The 25111-nt window shown below is 38.7% G+C and overlaps 1 long non-coding RNA gene across 1 annotated transcript in view; it reads right to left on the reverse strand.

Annotated features, from left to right (window-relative positions):
* Positions 1-235: 235 nt before the first annotated feature.
* LOC131998694 (uncharacterized) overlaps positions 236-25111 on the reverse strand; it is a 33593-nt gene continuing 8717 nt past the window's right edge. The window contains exons 2-3 of the long non-coding RNA XR_009398824.1: positions 17704-17891; positions 236-362 (exon numbers count right to left, since the gene is read on the reverse strand). This is a non-coding gene — a long non-coding RNA (uncharacterized LOC131998694). The remainder of the gene's footprint in view (positions 363-17703; positions 17892-25111) is intronic.

Raw genomic sequence — 25111 nt, forward strand, 5'->3', positions numbered from 1 at the left:
AATGAAGCTATTCCATGTACTATCATACTCTCCAGCAATGTGGTATTTCAAGGCAGGCTTTCCTGGGGACTCACTCTAATAGTTATGCCAAGAACATAAGACCATTTTAAGAAAGATTCAGTGCCAAAAAAAAAAAAAAAAAAAAAAAGAAAGATTCAGTGCCAACTTGACTATTTACATAAACTTACCATGTATCATAGTGCTACAAAGGTTTCCAACCCCACCTTTGATTGATTTTGGTGTGACCTTTCTGAGAAGCAGTGACTGCCTTCAAAACAGGATTGCCGGGAAAGAGAGAAATGGATTGGGGTAGTTGATTTTTGTTTTCTCTTGCCACCTTCTTCCCTACGGTTAGCACCATGCTAGAGAAGTGAAAGAAAAAAAGAAAAGGATACTTGTATCAACTGATTGTTCTATGTGTTACCAGTCTGGTAAAAACATTTGAAGTTAAAGAGTGTTCAAACACAGAATGAAATACAGTTTGGTAATTACTTGAATAGATTTCATTTCCTCAGACTGCCCCCCTTGTTCCTTAGCAGGAAATATTCATGAGTCAACTATTCAGAATCATGGTTTTTATTCAAGTGATGTGGGTTTGAGAAGGAGGTCTGATGCCACAGCAGACCTTGCTGACTTGCTTAGACTGTTCTTCAAGTTGAAGAGCAGAATGATGTTTGAGGTGACTGAGACACATATGGCTTCAGAGTGTTTCAAGAAGACCTGAAAGCTCCCACATGGAAGTGAAATTCATTACTGGCAAGCACAGTGACAGGACACCCTAGAGGACTGAGCCACAAAGAATTTGCAAATCCCTGTGGCTAACTCTGTGGCCTAGTTTGATCTTGTAGTCATTGTCTTGGATAATCATCTCAAATCTGTTCCTGCACTTAAGAGCCACTCGGCACATGACTGAGTTCTCCCCACCCCATCTCGGGTTCTCTTACACTGATCTGTCAGAGTAGACTTTTAGCAAACATAGATATTACATCAACTCATCCAACAGATGTCCCTTTCAAATGAGTTGGAGCAGAACCAACTATATGGAAAAGTTATAAACAAGGAAACATACAACCCAGGGGTTTTCAATAAATTGGCATGCCTTCTTGTACAAAAGAAAAACTCAGTCTCTTGGGTGGAACATGAATTATACAAGAGTGTATAAGCATCAGAAAATTGACTGTCACCCCAATTAAGGCTCACACTTCCTGACAGAAGATGCAGGGGGACATTTTAGAATCTATAATCTTCATCACCTTAGCAAAGTATTCTTGAATTTCATAGCTCCAAGTAACAAACTTAAATAACTGGGATAAAAGGATTTAGAAGAGCAATATCAAGCATCCAGCCCCATTTCTGTCAGTGACTCACTCATTGTATTGGAAGGCAGTGAGCCAGAATTGTCTGATCTCTGTTTCTGATTTCCCTCTTCATTGGCATCAGAGGATTTCATGGCAAGAAGACTAATGTCTGACTGGGCTCCAAGTACTAAATAAGAGTATTCCATGTTCATTCCAGGCCACCAAGAGGTTCAGGGTCACCAAATCGCAGACTATGAATCTGAGCATTTGATGGCTTTTGCAGATGACTGGGTGAACAAAGCAAAACCCAGGAGATGTATAAAGGTGGAAACTAGAAATTCCTCTTTTGAATTACTTTAAATGCCTCACTCTGGTGGTTCTGAATATAAAAGAACTACAGGCCATTCCATAGGGTGAAATGTAGTTACTGAGTTTAGTTTTTTGATCAACACTAGAAACAAATAGGAAACATGCTCGTTAATATTTATAAGATGCTTCAAGTTACCAATTTCTTGGCAGATATTTTTGTTGTTGTTTTTATTGTCTCTATGTGCAGGCAATTAATACTGCTTAGAAAATCAAATCATCAATTTAACATTGCCTATTCCTGATTAAACTTTACTCTAGCAACAGCAGAGAATTCATTTAAAATGTCCTATATGCCAGGACTATGCTAGACACTTGGAATATAGTGGGCAATAAGGTACTATGTTTTACTTCAGGGAATCTTCAACATCACTTGACCAGTTTTGTTACGACATTATATAGGAATTACCAGGGCACTTAGTTCAAATCAAGGGCTCGTATAAGACTTTGCAGAGGACATCTCAGGTGAGCTCAATCTCTAAAGATGTGGGGATAAGTGTATACATTTATCATTACACAGAATGTAGCACCCACTAAAATACTTGAGCCTGCTTCACATGTATTGCTTCTTGGGGTCCAATTGCAGAACTTGTGTCTCCTAGATTCAGTCTGTTGCTCAGTATCAACACAGTGTCATATCTCTCAGCTGAACATCAAACTCAGCAACTTCTTCCTTGATCCAGGTCATGAGTATAAACATTAAATAGGACAACCTGAAGTCTGATCTCCCAAGAAACTTCTATCCGGGCTCTATCCATCAATTTCTTAAAGACGTCCTACTATTGCAAGCAAGGTTAATTCACTTTTTGCATGACTGTGTCACTTAACCTCCCCTTCAACTTAAGGAGAATTTAAAGATTACTGAAGTTATTAATTTAAAAAAAAAAAGATTACTGAAGCTAGACCTCTCACTTTCTTATATTTGATAACACTACTCAGATAATGGCTCTATACTTCTCAATTTCCTGGAACTGCAAATTGGAACTGAATCCACATGCTGGAATTCATAGGTAACTAAATTGTAGCTTAACTTGATTAGGATAAGAAAGGGGGAAAAGAGAATTACACGTAACATCTTACTATGTCTAAGTCTGTGCTAAGCCCTTTGTTCAGTCACTCAAACTCCTAAGATACATTAAGAGGTTGTCATCCATATCTTGGCTATTACAAATAATGCTGCAGTAAACATGGGGCATGGGGGGGCATGTATCTTTTTTACTTTTCTTCAGGTAAATACCCAGTGTTTTACTTTTCTTCAGATAAATACCCGGAATTGGAATTGCTGGATCACACAGTTCTATTTTAAACTTTTTAAGGAATTCCCATACATTTTCTGTTTTTATTTTTTAAGGTTTTTTTTTTTTTAAGTTTTTATTTCCCCTTCTGTTTTTCATAGTGGTGGTTGCACCAGTTTGCACTGCCCCCAACAGTACATGAGAGTTCCCTTTTCTCCACATCCTCACCAACATTTATTTCTCATCTTTTTAATACTAGACATTCCAATAAGTGTGAGATATCATTGCGGTTTCGATTTGCATTTCCCTGACAATTAGTGTTGTTCAGAATCTTTTCATGTATCTGTTGGCCATCTGTGTCCCCCCCCGCCAACCTCTGCCACCCACTACCAAATTCACATGCTGCAGCCCCAATCCCCAATATGACCATACTTAAAGATAGGACTTTAGAAGACTATTAAGGTTAAATAAAACCAAAGGACTTTAGAAGACTATTAAGGTTAAAGAAGATCAAAGGGTATATCCCTTATCTGATAGGATTGGTGACTTTATAGGAAGAAAAAAAGAAACAGGTCTTTGTCTCTACCATTTTAGGACACAGCAAGAAGGTAGCCATGTGCAAGCCAAGAAGAGAGCTCTCAGTAGGAACTGACATGCCAGCATAGTGATCTCAAACTTCCAGGTTCCAGAAGTGCAGAAAAATAAATTTCTGTTAAGCCACCCAGTCCATGATTTTTTTGTTATGGCAGCCCAAGCAGACTAATAGAGCAATTAGGACCATTTTATAAAAACGGCATGAGATTCAAAGGGGTTAACAGAGGACATATGGTGAGTAAAGCTTGTTACTCCAGATATTTACTTGCTAAATATATGCATTTACAGTTTAAAGCTCCAATCACTGTGGCATATAGTATACCTTCCATATATAGTATACAAGTATGCAATAGCCTACCACTCCAACAGGATCAGCGAGTAGAGTGAATAATCCAGGGGATGCAACAGTCCCACACTGGACAAATGAGCATGACCTTTGTGGTTAGAGATATAGAGCAACAGCTGTCACTGACACATAGTGCTAATCCTGCTTATCCCTCTCCCTAGGAATGGCCACAGATGTTTCCATACCAGGTGTATCTGCTCCCTCTATGTGGTTTTCCCAGATATGTCTACATGCAATGCTCTCACTGAGTCACTTTTTTTATTTAGACATAGTAAGTAGGGAGATGAGATAGCTGCCCAGATAATTTGATTAGTTCAATAATTTGATACTGCTTGGTTGTTCTTAGGGTGTTTGAGTGTATGTTTAGCATCACTAAGGGAAATTACCAAATGCTAGAGATTGCATATTTCTCAAACATTTTATAAATGCTGAATTATTTCACTCTTCTTTTGTGTGGTTCCTAAATAACAGAAACAGGACAGAATAATGTGCATCATATATTCTATGAACAATGGATGAGCAGGCTGAACCTTATAAGATAAAGCAATAAGGTGGCAATGTACATTCATTCATAGTGTTGGAGCTCAAACTTACATACTAAATTCACAATCTTAGATTAAGCCCTTAACCTATTACCCTCATCCATTCTACCAAGAATTTTTAGCATCTAACTTTTTTCATGAATTCAATGAAAAGTACTAGCAATTTTTTAATTTAAGTGATGCTATCTGCATTTCTTAGCATATAACTGACCATGGTTAATTAGGAAATTCAGATAGATTTGTCTTTCAATCATCATGTATTAAAATATAACTTTCCACAAACCCTAAATTAAATATGCTCAAATATCTCCATATTCCTTTTTAAAAGGAAGATGTGTGCATGTGTGTATGTAGCTATGTACAAGTATGTGTGTGTGTGTACATACACACAGACATAAAACGAAATACTACAAGGCCATAAAAAAGGCTGAGATCTTGCCATTTGTGACAACATGGACCTGGAGGGTATTATGTTAAGTGAAATAAGTTAGAGAAAGACAAATATATAATTTCACTCATATGTGCAATCTGAAAAACAAAACAAATAAATAAGTAAAGAGTGGAATCAGATCTATAAATAGAACAAACTGATGCTTGCCAGAGGGAAGGGGAATGGAGGATGGGCAAAATGAATGAAAAGGAGTGGGAGATATAGGCTTCCAGTTACGGAAGGAATAAGTCATGGGAATAAAAGGCACAGGATAAGAATTATAGTCAATGATATTGTCATAGCATTACATGATGACTGACAGCAACGACTCTTGTGGCAAGCACAGCATAATGTATAGGGAAGCTGAATCACTATGTTGTACACCTGAAACCAATGTAACACTGTGTCAATTACACTCCAATAAAAAATTGTTTTAAAAAGAAGGGATTAAAACATACTATGATAGTATTTAATGGCATGGAATGCTTTAAATAATTAAAATGGTAAATTTTATGTTATGTTTATTTCACCAGAATAAAAAATATAAAAAATAAAATCATCTTATTTGTTTGTTCACATGTACATAGCCTGAATCTTCCAGCACTAGACTATAAACATAAAAGTAGGGACATCCTCTCTTGACCCCTATATTTATTACAGCTCCCAAAATAGTGTTTAGCAATAGGAAATCTCTAAAAGAGTTCTAAGTGATTGAGTAAATAAATAAGTGAATGAATGTTTAAATAGCCCCTTTCCCCTTTCTCCACAGCAGCCTATCTGGATAGGTGCTACTGACAACTGAGCAAAAAATTAAGGACTCGGATATCAAAAAATGGTCCTTGGGGGAAATAATAAACTAGGATGACAAGTACCTCGCAAGGAGGAGGATTCTAAGGAAAAAATTCTGTTCTTTAATATCTCCTGTCTATCAACAGTTTGAAATTAGGCAATTTATCTGATACAAAAGCAAATTTAGCAGTCTTTCTATGCACTCAAAACGGCGAACGCCAACCACATGCATGCGTCTGTGTGTGTGTGTGTGTGTGTGTGTGTCTGTGTGTGTATGTGTGTTAAGACCTTGGGGAGAGGCATTTTAAATAAACTCTTAGAAATGACTTCTCTAATATCTAATAACTTAAGATAATTAGAACACTAAGTTCTTCCCCACAAAGATAATTACATGCAGTAAGAAATAAGTATCTATTAACTGGAAATTATATGCTAAATACTACATGTTCGGTTATGTACAGTCTGCTAGAACTGCCATAACAAAATACTACAGACTGGGAGACTTAAACAATAGGAATTTGTTTAAGTCCCCCCACAGTTCCGGATGCTACAAGTCCAAAAACAAGGTATCAAAGAAGTTGGTTTCTGGCAAGCCTTCTCTTCCATGCTTGCAAGTGTCTACCACCTAGATGTGCCCTCCCATGACCTTCTCTCTGTGTGATGAGAGAAAAAAAAAAGAGAGAGAGACTGAGATCTTGTATCTCTTCCCTCTGATTTGAGGCCCACCCTGAACACTTCACTTAAACCTAACTGCCTCTTTAAAGGCCCTGTCTCTAAATACAGTCACATTGGGAGTTACGGATTCTATATATTAATGTGGGAGATTGGGACAAAATGCATAAAAAGTAATAAAGTGGAGAATATCAGTAAGACACTGACTTTCTCAAAAAAGATAACCACTCCCCAGCCAACCGAGAAGTTGGCTGGGGAGTGGAAAAACGACACGTGTCCATGGATAACCGTTGTACCTAATCTAACAGAAATTCCAAGAAAGCATGAAAACCCAGTTGCCCTGAGACTGACATTGGGAAAGCAAATGAATTTGATCTGAGATGACTCAGAAAGACTTTATGAAAGATACATTAGATAGTTCCACAAATACAAGATTCCATAATACTTTTCTTCTGAGGCAGATTTCAAAAAACAGCAATCTGAAGGGATCTCACCATATGAGAATGGAATGAAATCTCTGAAAGAAAACAAGATCAGATCTCTGAAAAACAAAAGTCTGAAACACCTGGAAAGTCCCTGTTGGGATAACTAGGTAAGTGGATATATAAAGGGAGCTGAGTTTCTGCTGCTTGGAGTCTGATGACCTCACCATCAGTGTCTTGGCCACAAAAAATAAGTCTAAAGTAAAATATGCAAGACTATTTACATATCTATATACAAGAGTATACGTATTTGCCCAACACCCCCACATTTCAGCAAATGGACACATTTTTTAAACAGCTTCTATTGCTAAAAGCACATCACTCAAGTTTTGGGTTTTTTTTTTTTTTTAAGTCTTTTTAAGCAAATTTTATATATAGAGAGAAATTCTTGTTGCCAGTGTGGTACTATAGAGAAGCTCCTTTCTAGGATTTTAAGACCTAGGGCTTCTCCAACAATGGGTGTTCCTATCTAGACTTAATAAGCAGCGTTTAGGGTAAGCAAACTGGCAACACTATGTTAACATATCTAGTGGCAGTCCATATGGCCTCAAGTAACTTTTAGCTAAGCAGGAGAACGTCTGCTGGACATACTACTTCCACAAGAATGGACTGAATCTGATTCCAACTGGAAGTCTTTTAGTCTGCTCTGAAATCACTCCGACAGTACCCTTCAAAGCCCCTTTTATACCATACTGCCATTATCTACTTGTTATCTCCTTTGCTAGACTGTAAACTCTGTGATGACAGATACCGCCTTGTCCACTGCCATATCCACAGCTCCCCTCATAGACTATATCCAGCTGCAGGTTTTGAGTCCTGGCTATGAGGGTGTCTCTTGCCTCAGCTGTACCTATTTTTACTTGGAAAACATTTGGACCAATCTAGCATTCGGACTAGAATTCTGCACACATTGAGCATAGGGTTGTTTAAAAATGCAAGTCAGTTATAAAATTCTACACTGGATAACCTTTATAGACCCTGAGTAAATCCTGCCACTGAAGGGGGAAAATTGCACTATCTCATAGGCTAAAAATCTGTAACAGTTTGTGCCACCTAATGTAATCCTGACATTCTTTTCTACCTGATATTCTAATGTTCTGAAGGTATCTAGGTGAACACAACTTCCTGGAATAATTATTACATTACAAAAAATTTCTTGCAACTTGGTTTGGCTGGTTTTACAACTCAGTTTAGCTCCTGTCAATGAAATCTATATGGAAACAATACGTGCAAATTCCAGAAAGTGCCTTAAAAGGCTCTTCCAAGCTCTCCCTCTCCCATCTCTTTCTGTGGCTGGAATGTGGGCATAATGGTGGAGTCCCAGTAGCCATCCTGAATCATGAGGTACAATGAAAAAGAGAGCCATGTCCAGTGAAACAATAAGAGAGAAGCCTGAGTTCCTGACACAAAGGATCAGTGACTATACAACTCTCCCCAGATGCCTTTAAAATTACTGCTAACTAGTATAAGTCACATTATTTGCTTTGTTTTGATATACACAGCCAAATGTCAACTATGGATCAGTGACAATCCACAAGGCATTTGTTATGGGTCCATGTAAAAATAATAAAAAAAAAATGAGAGTAAGCATGTAGAAACTTTCATAGCAATTTCACATTCCCCGACTCATCTCACTGAACCTGCTTGGATGTCAGTGAACTTTCCCAGTAAATCACATATAACACAAGCTGCTTACTAATTGTATATAACATAACTTCATGACGAGTGCTTTTTGAGGTCACTTTGATAGTTCTCATTTTAACTAAACCTGCTTCAAATTGACTTTTAACATCACTAGCTCTATTAGGAATCTGAAACTGGCATTACGGGTATCCCTCACTTTTCTAAAGTACACAGGACACCACTTTGCTTTTACAAAAAGTCTACATTAGTACCTATTTTTACTAACCAAAAGAAATTCAAAGAGGATTTTTGCTTTTATGAAGAAAGGCAAAAAGGAAAAACAGTACTCAGCATTTGTTTCACAACAAGCTGTTCTAGAAGAGCACACATCCCATACAGTGAGAGTAGCCCCTCCAAAAAGCTCTTTCCCTGAGAACCACACTCAGCATCTCAGCACCACACTGCCAAAGCCCTGAGCTGTGTCCGTGAGCATCTGTGCTTTATCTCCATTTATTTTGTGCATCCATTAATTAGTAAGATGTATCCTAAAGTATCAGAGAAACCTCAGAGAGATTATTTTTTCAGTCTGGGAATGTCAAAAAATGTTTCCACATAAATTAACGGTAATTGCTTCTTTACCTGGTGCTGTTTTGGCTTACGAAAGGTTTCAGAGGAACATTCTACTTCTGGATAGCAGGGGAAATCTGTAATAATTTATACCGCAATATACAGATTAAGAAACAAAAAGCTTCTGTGAACATTTGTGTCTAGAACAGATCAACCTATGCTGATTGCAAACATAATGTTAACTAAATGATGGTAAAGAACAACACTCCTAAGAAACAGAGATCAAAATGCTGCACCAATCTTACCTGGAAGTATGATCCTCCATATACTGAGTTTCATTTTGTAGCCATATTGATGCTTAAGAGCTAAAATGACAGTGTGTTTTCTGAAGAGACTGTCCAGTCAATGAAACTACTAAGGCCCAATGAATATTTTTATCTAAATTATAAAAAGTACATTCAAAACCAAAAGAATAATTTTTTTCAAAAAAGAGTATTATATTAAAAAGCCAGCAGAAACTAAGGTGCTTTGTTGGCTTCTTATAAAATAATACTTCAAGTTGCTAAGCCTAAGTCCTATCTGTGCCAAAATATTAATGAGAGACTGTATCAATGATGTTTTCTTGGAAATGTTGAAAGAATCTCATCAGACAAGACAACTCAACTGTCATCTTCCAAATGCCATTTTCAAATACTAAAGCTTAATATTACGCGGGATCAATTATAAAATAAAGCCAGTAAGACAATTTTCATTGCAACTAGATAGGTGTATAAATACTACTAAAATGGCAATTCCTGAATATATGGGCAATTTGAGCATGACGGTGATACAAAGGTAGAATTGTTTTGTAAGTTTCATTTTCAAAAACAACCAGTTCTACACTATATAGAACAATGTAAGATTAACCAACAAAAGTGACATGGACTTGAAATTTCAGGAGTATGTACTGCTGGCACAGTACATAGAATAACAGGAAAGCATTCTGGAATAGCTGCGCCACAATGTAAATGAAGGGAATGCTTCCTTCATCAAGAGTCTTACCACAAAACAAAACTGAAATGTTGACTGAACTACAAAGTGCACTTAGTGCACACCATAAATTACATAAAAGTTAACGCACCAAATCTGAAATCATTCTTCATTTGTAATAATGTGGAGGCTGATTATGAACAACTACTATGATACGATTGTCACTGAGGTGAAAAGTTTCATTAGGAATATCTGAACTACTGAATATCTTGTTTCTGCAAGATAAGAACAAGTTTCAACATTTCAAAGATATAAATCGGACAGTCTGTCATGCTAATTTGTTTGATACTTTTTATATTTTTAAAGATCTTAATACTTTCCTTCAAATAAAGGATGTGACAGGTTTTCAATGGCAGGTAAGATCAAAGAGCAAAAAGAAAAGTTCAGAAGCTTAGAGAAACAGTTTCTACAGATATCAATAGTCTCATAATTTAATAATAATTAATAATAAGGCAGGTGATATTGAAATTACATATCCACAAAGTTACTGACATACATCTTAAAAATTCTGTAGAAGGCCTTGAATTTACTTCCCATTGTAAGAATATTCACACACAGGAAATCCGTGGACCCAGAATCCATTTCCTTTATTGAAAGTTAATTATAATCTTAACTTTATAGGATAAATTGTCCAAATTTGCTACTAATGAAGGATTAAAATCAACTTTGGAAATATTGTGTTATTTCATTCATACTGGAGAAAAGTAAAAAATGAATATCCTGAGTTTGCTGCAGTTACTTTAAAATTTGTTCATGTCAAGAAATTAGTTTAAAATTTATTCATGTCAAGAAACAAATTTGTTGGGGCCCCAGGTTGACTCAGTTGGTTAAGTGTCTGCCTTCACTTCAGGTCATGATCCAGGGTCCTGGGATCAAGTGCCACACTGGGCTCCCTGCTCAGTGGGGAGCCTGCTGAGCCTGCCACTCTCCCTCTGCCTGCCACTCTGCCTACTTGTGATCTCTCTCTCTCTCTCTCAAAAATAAATAAATAAAATCTTTTTAAAAAAAAAAAAAAGGAAAAAAACAAATTTGTTCATGTCCTATTCATGTCAAAATATCTCTGTGAAACTAGATTCTCTACTGTACATGTTGCTGAATCAAAACACAGGAACTTCTTCCCCCCATGAGTAATGTCACTGCCAACTCAACGACACAAGCTAAATTAACAAGCAAGAAACATGTTAACTTACTACATTAAAAACCTTAAATATTAATATACATTGTCTTGTTAAAAGCGTGAAGATAGGGGCACCTGGATGGCTTCAGTTAGTTAATCATCTAACTCTTGATTTCATCTTAAGTCATGATCTCAGGGTCCTGGGACTGAGCCCCACATTAGGCTCCATGCTCAGTGGGGAATCCACTTGAAGATTCTCTCTCCTTCTCCCTCTGTCCCTCCCCTCCACTCCTCCTCTCTAATAAATGAATAAATCTCTAAAAAAAAAAGTGTACATACAGACACTAAATATGTGTCTATATTTGTTTCCCATATGTGAATATGGGAAACTGTTATTCCATTCATAACTTCCCATTAGTTTATATCTGTAGAGCGAGAGGAAGGAATAGAACACTGGTTCTCTATAGTTATAGCTATGTACACACAATTAAGTGGACAACACAAGCCTTGTAATTATTTTTTCCCATGTTGTGTTTATTCTGAATGTGTTTATTAAAATAATTTTAATGTCTGTAGAATCTAACAATAAACTTTGGCTTGTATTTTACCTCTTCCAGTCCCTTTATTTTTCTAGGAATTCATATATATTGTATTTCACAAAAGTACAGGTCTGTGATGTACTGGAAAATAAAAAACAAACGAACCAGTCCTTTTCCTCAGGTGGTCTAAAATGCACTCATAAATTACTTCTCTGCCTCCAGTTTGAAGAACTTCTGAGTTGTGTCAAAACCAGCATTCTGTTTTTCCTTAATCACTCACTCCTAACCAAACCTACACTGACTTCTCTGCCTAAGGCATACCACCCATAATATCAAGATGAAATAAATGCAGTCTGTGATTGACTATTTGTGACTCGTCAAGGTCAAAACCTCAAATGTTCAAAGAGGCTGGATTAGTGAAGAAATGAGCAGAGTGGACCAAGGGTGGTAGGGACCAAGTAAAGAACACAGGGTTGCTCCACAGCTTATTCAACATTTCCAAGCAGTAGCATGGACCCAAGGTTGCCAGCTCCTCATTTTTTTTTGAAAGAAGCCAGAAATTCCAATTTTTATATAAAAATACACTCATTTAAAAATGTTAAAAACTAATCCAGATTTTTATAAACCACAAGACCCACTTAAAAAATAAAATGCATCTGTGAGCCAGATTTGGCCTACGGGCTTCCAATTGGAAACTGTTGGGCCTCCAAACACTCCTGATAGAGAAGGTAAGACCAGCGAAGAAAAGGGTTTCTTTCAAGTTCAGCCTGATAATAAATTTTGGCAATTTCCTATCAGCCTTTTCCCATCAATGGAAAACATCTGCTGGTGTGATCCAAGGTTTACAGAAACACTCTCCCTGCCTCAGTCTGGCCTGAGGCACCACCACAATAGATCTCAGATACCAGAGTGAGCATGAAACAGACCCCATATGGAATATCCATGCAGGAAACATTCAACAAGAAATCCTGTGACTCTTGGTCTACTTGGCCAAAAAAGGATATAAAAGTAAGGCACAGTGCAGAGAGGAGAGAGCACCTGAAAAAGACCTCTTTGAAGGGAACTCGGAGTGAGTCTTCTAACCCACTAGGAGGGCAGGGAGGTGGGGAAGTGTTATCTTCTCCCCCAGTCCTAGCTAGGAGAGGGATGTTCCATGGGATAACTCAGAGAACCCTGTTACTTGCTCCTTAGACTGCAAGGTGTGGAAGACTAGAGCGTGGTTTACATATGACACAGCTAAGCCACCTGGTATGCCTGCCATGTTGGGATTGGCCTGTCCTCCCAGTTTGGCAGGATAAGGGATACATGAATTAGTGTTTCTGCCAGACACATATAGGATCTGTACCCATAATTCACTCTCAGAAATAAGGGAGGACCAAAATACATTTGCTATCTAGAGATGCCATGTGACTTCACCAGCATCAGCTGGTGAAGTCAAAAAAAAAAAAAAAAAAAAAAAAGAGTTTACAGTGTCATATAAGCACTGAATGGCATTGTTCTTCGCCAGGGCTTTCATTGACAAGATAAAAGATAGTCGTCCCTCTCTGTCTTTGAGGGCCTTTCCCAGCCCCTTCTCCCTTTGTCCTCCTCATGTATAAGCTATAAGGTAACTGCCCTGAGATCCTGAGATGGCCTTTCCCATTAAGCCTCATCATTATTCATGCTCTATGGAAAGAACTCACTTTAGGTCTGAATCCTGTACAAGCTGTGGGAGTGTCCAAACTCAGCACAAAGTAGCCATGATCTCACTATCTAGAAGTGTTTTCATTCAAAGAAATGCTTCATTCACTGGGTGGGAAGGTCTGGGGTGTAGGAGGTATGATTTGCACTCATTGTGAGCCTTACTACCTGAAACAAATGAACTGTGTTTCTGTGCTGGACTCTTGTCTTTCCCTTTCCCACCCAGTAGCTCCAAATTCTGGATACACAGCATTTCTAAAACCCCAACAAAATTCAAACAATAGAGATCTCAATTTAAAAACTGTGACTCTGGTTTGAGTGCTAAGCCAGCATCTAAACCTCCCTGACTTTTCACAGCACCTACTGTTTGGATCATAGGTTTGGCACTTGGTTATATTCAATTTAACACATAATTATATCCCTGCTCTTTCGTGTTTTTCTTTCATTGCTTTTAAGTGTTCTGTTTTCTTCTTCTCAATAATACAGGAAGTCCCTAGAAGCAGAGACTACTCTTCACCCTTCATCAGAGATCCACATACTTAGCACAGTGTTAGGCCCAGAGCATCTATGCAATAAACGCCCACTGGGGGTTGAAGAGAATGGAAGAAACACCAGACTTACCTTCCAATTTACAATGCGACTGATGAGGAAAAAAAGCAAAACCAAATGAGCATTCAGTGTTTTTCCACTGCTGGAAAGTCATAAGCTTCTTCATTAGACTTTTGATGGAAAAGGTGTAGTATTGCTGGAGCTTCAGTGTAGGCACGTTCTAGGGGAATGCCTTTGAATGAGAAGCAAGGGTCTGGGTGGCTAGTGGCCATGACTCATTGTCAAGTCTATGTGGGAGCTGGGTGGCTAGAATCTCTCATGGAAAGTATTTCCACTCCATCTCGCTCCTTCAAACACCCAACATTCCCAGGCCACTCTGCTGCCGTATGCATCTGTGCGACAGTCTGGTCTGAGGCTTGCTGCTAAGTGTGTCTTCCAACATCAGCATTGCCATCATGTCAGGACTTAATTAAAAACACAGAATATTGGGATAAATCTCAGACTCCATGGATCAGTACCGTTTAAACAAGATTCTCAGGCAAGTCATATACAAGCCCTGCTCTAAAAGGGCCAGATAGAGCATCATCCTTGAGGAGACAGCATGGCTTTTTGAGCTAAAGCTGCAGAATAATCCAGGGAGCTATCCTGAACTCCAAATCATGCTTTCTTCTGCAGGAGGAGGAAATCAACAAAGCAACAGCACAAATTTTCTCCATCCCACACACAGGCACAGAACTCAAAAAGAAATAAGGCCAAGACAAATGGGGAGCAAGAAGCTATGAGCAACACTTGTAGCAAAGAGTAAAAACAGCTCCCTGGTGTCCTGCTCTGTCATTCTGCCTCTTGTCATTTATGCTCCTGAGAATCTAGCCTTTGGTACAGTACTGGGCCAACACACTGGGATGGACTGACCATGAGTCTGAGGACATATTCTAGCGAAAGTTCAAAACCTTGCCAGACCTGAAGGCACACCAGCAGCTAAATCCTGGGACAAAGATGTAGAAGTCAAATGAATACAATGGTTCTAGTTTCTTGGTGTGAAACTCTGAACCTCAGCTTTGGTCTAAGTGATTGCAGTCTACCACTACACAGAGTATGTTTTTCCCTCCCCTCCCTCTAGGGGAGAACTATGTTTTGTAGTTTCAATGCCCAACTCAAGTTCTGTTCCCTCCCCAGCACCTCCCTGATCACTCCAAACCACTCTGGGAACATATTCCAATACAGTGCTGTTTTAACACTTTCATGGACGCATTTTTTTCCTCAATAAGACTGCAATTCCTGGAATGGGGAAAACTTGTGTCTTACATTCTATTCTGCACCTAGTCTACTCCGCTGGATATTGTAGGTATTCATAAATCATGAGATATATGAATAAATGTTCTCAAACACTGTTTGAACTGGGATAACAATCTAGCAAACACTCTTCCAGAAATGAACCCAAAGATAGCCCATTAGCCTAAGAATCTTCTTCCCGCTTCCTAAAAGCCCAACACTCTCCATACCTACATCATCCCAAGTTGGCTGTGCCCTCGGTGAACTATCTCTTCTCCAGAGGAACCTCTGGAGTGTCCAAGGGGGACCCAGATTTCAGAACCACGTGATGTCTAAGTGCCTGGGCTAAGAGACAACCCTCATTCTGACAATGCCAATGATGTTTAACCCAGAGGTCCAAGCCAAGACATTCCTCCACTTTCCTATGACACTGGAGTAGTAATGACCTTATATTTTACAATGGAAATGACAGGAAGAACGAGGAGAAAATGACAGTAATAATAATAATAATTCTAGGCTGATGTTATTCTATGAGGCAAATTGTATTTCTGACCTCTGCTAGAAAAACTAGCTATACATATAATCTCCTTGGCTACTGTGCCATCGACTAGAAGAGAATAAATAGAAACAATGACTGAAGGCATCCATTGACTCTTCTCCTAGGAATATTACTGCCCAAAGAATGATGCATATGCTATCAGAGCAACTTTTTTTTTTCACTATATCAGTAGATTTTCCTCCTGTACCTGTGCTATCTCCCCTAAAATGGATGAAATTAGCAATATAGAGGCCAAACTATAAAATAAAGTCATTGAATAAATTAAGTATAGTCAACTAAAAATCACAGGCAGGAATTGACTTTACACACAAAGACTGGCATGAAGGCCAGTCTCTTTCTCAGAACCACCAAACTCACAATTCCAGGGAATATTGCTCACCCTATAGTCTCAGTAAGGGGGTCCCCTGGGCATCTGCAGTGCACAACCTTCATATTCTATGCAGTGGCCCTTCTGAACCTTCTATGTCAAACTGTCATTTACTCCTTCTCATGAGTATAGAAACATACCTAACAAACTTAAAAATATGGGAAAACTTGGAGAAGTCTTAAGTCTTGAAATATGTTTTTGCTTTAAATGTCCCTGAATACATTATCTTCTAGGATTACAGGCCCAACAGGAATCCTCAGAGTTATTAAATTCTAATCTTAAAAAAAAAAGTTTTACTCAACTAGAAATCACTCAGTCTTTCTTTTAAAAAACAAGCAATTTCCTTTCCCCTCAAAAAAAAAAAAAAAAATTCTAAAAAGGAATTGCTACAATTCTAGTGAATGATGCAGTCTTGCCTCTCACCTCTCTTCTGACCAGGAAATTTCCTGATCACTAGCCCTCTAATATACCACCACTATTAAAAACAGAGGAGAGTGTGAGCAAAATGGTGCAGAAGTGTGCTAGGCCCATAACTCCAAGGTGGATGGATGGAAAAGAGAAGAGGGCTCCATCAAGCACAAAGTTTCAGGCTTTTGACAATCATCCATGGTCTTGTACCATCTGCCAACACCTTGCTAAGCACCAGCTAAGCTGAAAACATTCCTCTAGGTCCTCAAAAATTATACTCATTCCTCCACTTAGCTTCTCATTAAAAGGAAAAGACTCAAATTTGTTTTGTGCTAGTTTGGGATCCAAAGGTATGTGGCAGATGTTTGCTGGGCTTTTTTCAACCAACTTTCTACCCATGGCCAAAAGGAAGCTTCATCTGCCTTCGAGTTAGAAAAACAAACCCCAGAGGGTGAAAGAGAGACAAGTCCATTTCAAGTCATCTCGAAAGGCAAGAATAGGAAATCTAAATTCTCAAAAAGGTCTTACAAAAAAGGTAGTGAAAGATTTACCACTCTCCTTTTTCCCTTTGAAAAGAAGTCAATGGCCATTCAGTGTTTAAATGAGAACAAAGACGCCAGGAGAGAAAGGTGAAGGTAAATATTTGTACAAATGTGTCACTGCATTTTACACAATGGGCCAGCAGTCTTTGAAATCTGACATGTTTCATATCTACAGGTTTGGGTTTTTTTTTATTTGCTCTCATGAGGCAAGTCTCTGAGGCTGTCAGCCACCAAAGTGGCTACTGAATAAAGGACACTAAGGGGCATTTTGCCAACATGACCTCAGAAGTATTGACACTGCAATAAAATCATGAAATGATTACGTTTCTGCTTCGCTATAATTTCTGCCAAAGAATATGACAATGTGTCCCTTATGGATGTGGTAAATGTTGGTTTAAGATAAAAAAGTAAAGACAAATACCAGCGTACTACATAAAGGTACAAGAAACCCCTCTTATCTCAGGGGTATACATTCCAAGACCCCCAGTGGAGGCCTAAAGCCACAGACAGTACTGAACCCTATAAAATACTATCTTTTTTTATGCATTTATATCCATAATAAAGTGAAATTTATAAATCAGTCACACTAAGAGATTAGCAACAATAACTAATAACAAAATAGAATAATTATAACAATATACTGTAATAAAAGTTACATGAATGTGCTCTCTGTCTCAAAATACCCTATTTTACTTACTTTTTCTTCTTGTAATGACGTGAGATGAAAAAATGGCTACGCGATGAGAACAGGTGAGGTGAATGATGGAAGGCACCAAGACGCAGCATCAGGCTACTAGTTAGTGCCTGTCCATGATTCCATGATTCCATGATTCATCAGGAGGATTCTCTGTTTCAGGGACCACTGTTGGCCACAGGTTACTGAAACTGCCAAAGTGAAACCACAGATCGCAGAAGTCAGGATAAGGCCGGACTACAGGACTTTTGTTTCTTAACATAAGCCACCTGGATGCCATCACTAGAGTCTGATTTCACTGGGCTCAAGCACAGCCTGGGCACCAGGTGCTTTAAAAACTCCTCTGGTGAGTCTAATGAACAGCTATGACTGAGAAACTCTGCATTAGAGAATTTCCAGAATATTTTGTATTCTATTTGGTGCAACCATTAAAATTGATCTGATGAGTTCATGCTAGCTGGGCCTGCCAAGATATAGGGAAGGAAGGATAGAAAGATAAATAGTAGAAAATGAAATGTCACCGGGCCCCAACCCGAAATCCGGTGGAAACAAAACAAACAAATAACAAAAGGTGAAGCTTGATGAGTACAGTTCTTGAGCCCTGAAAAACTTGTTTCAGGAGACCTAGCAGAAGTTTAGTGAAAAGCAGTAAGGTCTTTAGACGACTGAATTTCTTGTCAATGCGCAGGAAGAAATATTTGGGAGTGGCTGGCACCCCTCCCGCTCCCCATAGGCCCTTGGGGCCCAGGTGCTCTCCTCAGATGCCCTAGGGTGGGGATTTCCACACAGGCCTAGAGGCCCATGGCAGCAGCCCTGTTTGGCAGAGCCTGGAGGAAGGCGAGCAGGGTGATGTAAGGAAGAAGCCTCCCACTAAACAGCCCCAGCTTCCTGCTGCCCGGGAGGCATGCCTTCTCTTTTCTAACTCCTCAGGGCCAGAAACCTGGGTTTCCCACAAACTCCTTTCTTCATACAAGTTGGCAAGGCTGTGCTCCAAACACCTGGCAATGGGTTGAAAAGTGATCACTCCTCAGTGTTACCTGCCTTTCCTTGATTATTGAGGGAAAGGGCTCTGCTCCTAGTTAAGGGAGTCTGAGGTCCTGCAAAAGGTATGAGAGGATTGGAGCAGAGGTGAAGGGAGGAACTTTCTTAAGTCCCTAGTATCACACAGAAAGGAGGGAGAAAGAGACAGAGAACACTGACTGTTTAACAAGAATGAGTTAGAAGGATATCAATTATCACTACGTGAAGTAGCAAGGGAAAATGTTGATCCTGATAGCCTTCAAGGATCTATAATCAATCTCACAACAAGGAAAATCTGAAGTTTCTAGGCTAGGAAAGGTGTTAATAAATATGTATTTTTTTGTAAGTAATCATATATTTTGCTGTGAATTCTTCATCACTTGTATTTAATTCTCTTATCACAGTAATTATGTATTTAATTTTCTTATCACAGTAATTATGTATATCATTAAACACATTTCACCTTTGAGTCATTTGGTTAAAAATAACTCTATTCAGGGGCACCGAATTGCTACAGCTCCTTGAACCAATACCTTGGTGGTAGGGATACGGGTTTACCAATTGCAGGGAATCTGTTCTTGGTAGCTTCCTACTGGTAGGGCCTTTGTCTTCTGCCTCTCCTTTTTTTTTTGTCAAAATGTATCTGTCAGGGCAAAACCTCTGACTATGATAAAATAAAGAAGTCATCAAAAAGTCTCCCAAAGGAATAACTGTAACACAGGATAAAATAGTCAAAAACAGCCATTTCAGGTCTTTGGAAACTAAGCAAAGGCAAATAACAATTGAGAAATACTTACTTACAAAAAAATTGACACATTTTGAGTACAAAGAGGCCTTCTTGCCTGGGGCTGCTCCCACCATCCCTTCAACTATGGCAGCTTCACCATTGTACAAAACAGGGCAAGGTTGGCTGGGAAACCAGCAGCTTTCCTGCTGGAGATGCTCACTTGTGGCCAGTGGGACTATCCGTAAAAGTGGCAAGAGGGGTTGGAAATAAGTGGAGAACCCCTCAGTTCTTTTAGCCCGGGGATGCAGCCACAGTTGGGGAGGAGGGAGCAGGAGTAGCAGATTAACCAGACATTTAAAGGGGAGATTCTGGGAATGAGAGCATGAGAGAGGGCCTGGGTAAGACCCCCAGCAGGATGCCGCATACATACACAGGGTGTACGCAAGAGGGCCCATACAAAGTAAAACACAGGGAAGACTTAAAAACTGTCTGACTTTGAACATGCTCCTGATGGATACCCAGATCCATCAGCAGAGGGTAGAAGCTCTGATGACTGGAGGTGTTTGAGCACAACCTCTGACTAATCATTGGTTCACCATCCTGTAACACCAAGGAAGCCAGGCTAAGAAAATGAAAGTAAGAATAAAAATGACAAGTAGAGGGGTGCCTGGGTGGCTCAGTCATTAAACTTCTGCCTTCGGCTCAGGTCACAATCCTGGGGTCCTAGGACAGAGCCCCACATGGGGCTCTCTTCTCAGTGAGAAGCCTGCTTCTCCCTCTACCACTCCCCCTGCTTGTGTTCCTTCTCTCACTGTGTCTCTCTCTGTCAAATAAATAAAATCTTTAAAAAAAGAAAAGAAAGAAAAGAAGAGAAAAACTGCCTGACATCACGAGGAGACAGATTCTGCTGATTAACTCCAGGCAAGTTACTAAAACACAAAGCACAAAAATAAATGGGGGGGGGGGGAGGTGCCTATCAGAATCTAGACTATCAGAATCTGTACTTTCTAAAACTACTGATTTTAGGGCGCCTCGGTGGCTCAGTTGGTTAATTGACAGCTTTCAGCTCAGGTCATGATCCTGGAGTCCAGGGATCCAGTCCCACATCGTGCTCCCAGCTCCATGGGGAGTCTGCTTCTCCTCTGACCTTCTCCCCTCTCTTGCTCTCTCTTACTCTCTCTCTCTCAAATAAAAAATAAAATAAAATAAAATTGATTTTAAACAAAATAGTATGAGATAGAAAAAGAAATAAGATGGTATGACCTATATTCAGGAAACACATCAGTTAATAGAAATCGTCTCTGAGTGAGCCCTAGATTTAGCACATGAGGAAATTATCTAAAATAAAGCAAAAGAAAAAATGAAGAAGAAACTAAACAGAGTACTACTGACCTATAGGACAGTTTCAAGGGGCCAACCATATACATAAGAGAGTCTCCAAAAAAGAAAACTGGAGGAAAAAAATACTTAAAGGAAAAATGCCCATACATTATTGGCATATAGTAACAAATCCTGAAAAACAAAGAAAAAGAATAGGAACACTATCAAGAAAAGTGATGGCTGACTTTTCAAAAGAACGATGCAATTCTGCATCCAAAAAAGTCTAGCAACCCAGAATTACATATATCCAGCAATAATAGCCTTCAAAAAAAAAAAAAAGGAAATAAAGACATTTTCATATAAATTAAAGCCAAGAGAATCCACTGCCAGTAGAGCTGTATTTGTGAGAAATGCTAAACCAAGTTCTTCAGGAGCAAGTGGAATGATAGTTTGAAAATGGATAATCTGGTTCTACAGAAAGGTTTGGAAAGTGCCTGAAATGGTAAATGAGTGGGCAAATATTTAATACTGTTTTTCTCCTAATTTCTTTGAAAGACATTTGTTTAAAGTAAAGTTAAAAACATTGTCTTGGAGGGTGCCTGGGTGGCTCAGTCATTAAGCATCTGCCTTTGGCTGAGGTTACCATCCCAGAGTGCTGGGATGGAGCACCAGGTTGGGCTCCCTGCTCAGTGAGAAGTCTGTTTCCCACTCTCCCTCTGCCCCTGCTCCTGCTTTCTCTCCCTCTCAAATATATACAAAAATCTTCAAAAAAAAACTTAAATAAATAAATAAAAATAAATAGCAAAAATAAAAACATGGTCTTTTGGGATCTGTAACATATGTTGTAGCAAATTCAATGACAGCAATTGAAAAAATGATAGGGAAGGCAAATGGAATTATGCTGGTGTAACCATCTTACATTATACATAGAGAGGTACTATATCAATTCAAGATGTAGTATAGTCAGTTAGGTATGTACACTGTAGTCCCTAGAGCAACTACTGCAGAATAAAGTAAAAAGGATAAAGATAAAAGGCCAAGAGAAGACACAAAATGTAACACTAAATATTATGTATTTGACAAAATATATGTATTCAAGCTATATAAAAAATTCCTAGAATTGTGTAATTTTTAAAAAATGAACAAGTAACCCAATAAACATGGGCAAAGACTCGAACAGATATTTCCTTAAAAAAAAAAAAAGGTATAAAAATGCTCAACATCATTAGTCATCAAGGAAATGCAAAGTAAAACCACAATGAGATATGCTACACACCCACTAGAATGGTTAAAATTAGAAAGCTTAAAATACCAAATATTACTTACAATCCTGAATTCTTCTCCTTGGTGTTCACCCGAAAGAAATGAAAACATATGTCCACAAAGTACATTGTACAAGAAGGTTAACTGCACCTTTATTCCTAAGAGCCCAAAGCTAAAAAACTAAAAACAAGATGATATCCATCAACAGGAAAATAGATAAACAAATTGTAGTATATTTATACAATGAATGACTGACAACAATGACAAAGGAATAAACTACTGAAACCTGCAAGAACAGAGAGGAGTCTTGAAGACAATGTGTTGAGGGACTCAGGGGAAGTCAAACACAAGAGAATCCATACTTGGGACGCCTGGGTGGCTCAGCTGGTTAAGCAGCTGCCTTCGGCTCAGGTCATGATCCCAGCATCCTGGGATCGAGTCCCACATCGGGCTCCTTGCTCAGCAGGGAGCCTGCTTCTCCCTCTGCCTCTGCCTGCCATTCTGTCTGCCTGTGCTAGCTCTCTCCCTCTCTCTCTCTGACAAATAAATAAAATCTTAAAAAAAAAAAAAAAAAGAGAGAGAGAGAGAATCCATACTGTATAATTCCATTTATGTGAATTTCAAGAACAAGCAGATAGGCGAAGCTAATTTGGGGGATTAAAAAGAACAGAGGATGATTTGGGGGGGCTGGGGATTGGGAAGGAGCATAAGAGAATTCTCTAGAGTGATGAAAATGTTCTATGTCTCAACTCAGTATATAAATTTGTCAAAATTTAAGATTTGTACATTTCACTAATCTTATTCTTATCTGATATAATTACATACATCTCAATAAAAATAACAAACAAAAATGTTTTAAGGATATTATTCCTTTCTTGCTCTATTTCATTGATAGTGATTTCCTCTCAAAACTAATATAGAAAGAAAGAAAAGAAATGATACCACAGTTCTTCTCAGCAACCAGCCTTGGATATGCTTTTCAGCTCTAAGCTGTGGTCATCCCCCAATTTTGAAATAAAGGGAATTTACAACCAGAAAAGAATAACTACATTTATGATCAATCCACCAAAAGCTTACATGTTAGCAGGTATCTGCTTGATCATAAAGAACAAAGTACGACCACATACTCTACTATCTGCCTGCCTAGTTGATAACATGATTTTAGTATAAGACATAGGACTTGGAAGCCATAAATCTGAAACCCCCAAACTTCAAATCAACAGACTATTCTTATTAAGAAGAATCAAGTTTGTGGGTAATATCCATGGAGCTTAGAAGAGAAAGTTTTGCCCACCATTTGCCTCCCAAACTTAACTTTAAAAATGTTGTAAATCTCTTATGTCTAGTCAGGTATGGAAATGAGAGCATGGGTGCATGGGTGCTTCGTGGTAACCTAAATGGATCTGAAAACCACAAGTATTCAGGTAATTAAGAAATCAATCAATTCCCAAAATTAACTCGAAGCACAGTTAAAGAACTGAGCCTTCCCTTCCTCTCTCTCTGCCTGCTTCTCTGCCTACTTGTGATCTCTGTCAAATAAATAAGTAAAACCTAAAAAAAAAAAAAAAAAAAGAACTGAGCCAACCTTTGGTTGCTATTTGCTAAGGACTCAGGAACCAGGACAGAAGCAACAGCAAAACAATAGTCACATTTAAGGTGAAATAGTCATAATTCCTAGAGTTTTTAGAGCAAATTCTGGGATACTGACAAAAACAAGGGCAGGAAATCTGAGTGCATGAGGAGAACATCCACTTACTTACAGCCTTCTGTCACTAAAAGCAGTCTCTAATCCAGGCATGTTTCTCAGCATTCATCTTTTAAAAATAATGCTAGAGAGTTCTGGTGTACTGGACAAAAAACCTTTCACTTTTAAAATGAAAGAATTATTAATGACTGGGGTGGGGAAAATCAAGCACAATTAAGAATATGGTCTAAAAATCTGATATATCTAAGTTCAAATTCTAGCTCTGTCCTCTAACTATGTGACCCTATGCAAACCATTCAGTCTCTCTGTGTTTTGATTTCCTGATTTGAGAAATGGGAATGACAATAATTTCATAAGGACACAAACGTTACTTCTGCTGATATATATATATTGCTGAAACAACTTTCTAGGTCCGAGATGTAGCTGTTCCTGCCTACGGTGTCACATTAGCAAACCAAAAGTTAGGGAGCTTTGTGACCCTATAAATGCTCTGCTTGACCAGAAATGCAGAATGTCTGGTCAGCCAATCCCCAAACATGAAGCCATTTCTGGGGCCTTCTCAACCAATCAGGTATTCTCTATTGGCCTCTTCCTTGTTCTTTATTCTTTATCCTAGAAAAGCTTCCTGCCTTTCACCCCATTAAGCAGGTCTCTGAGAGGAGATACATCTGCTTCATGAAGTGCTAAAATTTATTTGTATCACCTAAACTGTCTTCTTTAACCCTTTTTTAACAGCTTCTCATGACAAGGAATGAGATCCAAGGCTCGCTAATGGCCTACAGGAGGGAGTGCACAGGTGAGGTGACCACTGAGCCCTTGGACTTCACTGTTCCTCTTGTCCTTACCAAGGACCATGGATAAGGCATTCATGGATTTGCACCCCACTCCCTTTCATGGAGCTCTCTGATCCATACAGATTTAATTTAAAAAGTAATATATGCACCTACACCTATATATAGAGAGAGAATATGTGTGCTCCCAGAAAGGTCCTGGAATCCCTAAAAGGTGCCAGGTTTGTTAAATTTCCCAGACTGGTTCTGGGATTGCATAAAGGTCATACTGGGAGTCCACAATGGGTAGCAGTCATCAGGGACTCACAAAACCTCATGGTAAATCCACAACACAAACCACAGAAGGACTTGGGGGAATAATTTAAGACATGAAATTCAGACTCTTTTGTCCAACAAAATCAAAATCCGAGTAGGTACAAGTCAGACTATTAAAAGCCATCAGGGTATCTGCCACTACAAAGAGATCTTATGAAAGAAATAATATCAATCTACTGCCTATGGGCATCTCAGAAGCCAAAGCCATAAAACCAATGGGCACAGGTCACATACTTGAAAGCTGCTAGAACACTCTAGCCACCTAATTCT

The sequence above is a fragment of the Mustela nigripes genome, chromosome 13 (genome assembly GCF_022355385.1).
Source record: "Mustela nigripes isolate SB6536 chromosome 13, MUSNIG.SB6536, whole genome shotgun sequence".
Lineage (NCBI taxonomy): Eukaryota > Metazoa > Chordata > Mammalia > Carnivora > Mustelidae > Mustela > Mustela nigripes.